Here is a 2,786-nt window from a genome sequence, read left to right as displayed (position 1 = left end):
TCCCACTATGCAGTGTGAGCACAGCTGTTAAGAGGATGCCTCGGGAAATTTGTACTTTCTACTTTTAAGAATTAGGATTTATTTAGGGATTGATGTTATCTCCAATACTTTGAGTTTCAAATTTTCTTCGCTTTGGAAATTTTAGATTTATAGATTTACGAGTTAGCCTATTCCTTTTATGCCAAGCACGTTCAATCCACCGCTTAAAGAAACGATCGGCCTCGGTACAGCTGAAGGTCCTATATTAGGCCCTTAATTTTTATCACCCTTTTGACCTTGCAGTCCCGTCTGTTCCATCCGTCTGTCCTTTCTCGCAATTTCCCACGCTATCCCTTCCTGCCAAATATTAAAGAAGAAACTGTTATCTCCACCCTCTCAATTTCCACCAATGATGCTAAACTTCAGTCCCACCTATTTTCCAAATTTCCCCACTTTCCTTCGTCTCCAGGACTCTCTTCTCCGGTCAGCGACTTCACTTCTTCTTGTACATCTTTCGTGTCAAGAGCTTTTCTGAATTGTAAAACACGCAGTATTAATTTTCTAAAGTAGATGTCCTCAATTTTCTTATTGCCCAATGTATTGTTCATGTTTTCTAATAAACAGATTGTAAATGTATTCAAAACGTTTTAATTAACTATTTCACAAAGAAGAAACAATTTCCATACCAAAACTGTTATTAAACATTCTATTGCAACTGCGGCGTTTTATCGTAAAATTAATTAGTATACTTTTTATGTTCATTTTTATAATTTAAATAAAAGATATGGATCCTAGCGTAAAGTCGTTGGAAGCAAAGTATATCTAATTCAGGCTAGAAACTTACTCAAATAGGATTTTATTGTAGCTTGTATTTTTTCCCAAAGACTTAATTTTTTTATTTTCAATATATTTTCATAGCAAGAGTTTATAACACAACTTTCTAATCTTTTTTGGTGGAACAACTTTTGTTTTTTAATTTTTTTTCGTCTCTTATGTCATTATTCCAAAAACTTTATTTTGCATTTGTAATCTTATTTTTTTGCGATGAAAACAAATCTACACGTCCTATATAAAAATTATTAATAACAAATTTAAAGATCCTTCTTGGGTGAAAATTCTTTGTTTATTAGTTTATGTTCGTATCTTATGTTTTTTTCAGAAAAAAAATTATTTTTGTATTTTTATGTTATTTTTTACGATTCAAATAAAAAGTACGCATCCTACTAAAAAATCATTCATGAAAAAGGTGCAAATCTTGTTTGGATACGCAATTTTTTCCATTTTTTTATTAGCTTGTATCGTTTGTCCAAAAAGTTAGTTCCTTTATTTTCAATTTTGTTTTTTACGAATAAAAGAGAACTCCGTATTCTATTAAGAAGTACTTAATAAATTTGTAGATCTTATTAAGTTCATAACTTTAGTGCATTCATCATTTTTTGTATCTTGCATGGACTGACCGCAAAATAGAATTTTTTTATTTTCCTTGTTATTTGTGATCAAAATTTGAATTGACAATTTTTCAACAAATTCAAAAATTCTGTTTGGCTTAAAATGGTAATTTTCGTTTTTGTATTTTTATTTTTAAATTGGTATAACTCTGACAGTTTTCTCTTTATCGAAAAAAGTCATAAGTCATAAGGATAAATTGTTTGAATTTTCTACTACTATAAATACCCCAGCATATAATTTTCAAATCTTGAAAAAAGATATCAACAATTTTGAAAATACTCTAACTTTTTGTCATTTGTATCCAATATGGCTAGCTAACGAACTTGACCTTCAGTTTCAAACACCAATAGAGTGTACTATAGGCCAGTCTAATAGAATAAATTTTTCAAAAGTTATCGTGCTCAAAGACAGGCATACAGACATTCATACATACAAACAGACGCAGTCGTAAAAACCTCGTTTTCGTATTTATAGGGTCTCAAAACATGGATATTTGACCAAAACGGCACGGGCCAAATTTTAGACAAATCTAATACCTTCTCTGAAGAGAATGTGAAGAATAGGCCTTTGTAGCATTTAGAAAGTAATGTGAGGCAATTAAATTGTGAGTTGCGAGATTCTGCCAAACAGCCTGATTAAAGAACACATTTTTAAAATAAACGTACCCAAGTTCTTGAGAAAGGTTTTAGAAATATTTTTGAAATATCTACTTTTCCACTTTATTATTTCAAGCACTACACAAAACTTTCATAGAATGTTAAAGAAAAGTTTACTTCTTTACCAGACCTAAGGATGATATTGTATTATACGAGTATATTATTGAAAAATGAACATTGTATATTATTATTATTCTATTATGTTATATGATTGTATTATACGCATGCTTTTTCCGAAAAAGCTCTCTATACCGACGGGTATAATTACGATCGATTATATAGTTAAAATATTACATTAAAAAATACATACCTGCAGACATATATATATTATGTATAGGAAGAAAACCCGAGTTGTTTCAAGAGCTTTAAGAATTTACTTGTAACTTTTGTTTATCTTAAATTGAGCCGCAGGGTGCAAGAATCACGCCAGCGCTCGAACACGCGTGAATGTATTGTGCGCGCGTCTCAAAAATAGAAAACTTTCGAAATAAAAACATAAATTTAAAAAATGTAGAATTGTAGAGGATAATTGAATAAAACTTTTCCCTATTAGAATTTTTTGTCACACCTCCATTTTTAATAATAAAAGCGAAATATCGAATAAAAGTTTCTCTCTGAATTAATTAAGTTTTAATGCTTAAATCGTTCTAGGTCGGCTAACTATTAATAATATGAGTTCATATTTATAGGACTTATGCAAAA

The sequence above is a fragment of the Belonocnema kinseyi genome, chromosome 1, assembly GCF_010883055.1.
Source record: "Belonocnema kinseyi isolate 2016_QV_RU_SX_M_011 chromosome 1, B_treatae_v1, whole genome shotgun sequence".
NCBI classification, from domain to species: Eukaryota; Metazoa; Arthropoda; class Insecta; order Hymenoptera; family Cynipidae; genus Belonocnema; species Belonocnema kinseyi.
The sequence above is the reverse complement of the archived record's forward strand: the minus strand, read 5'-3'. Positions refer to the sequence as shown.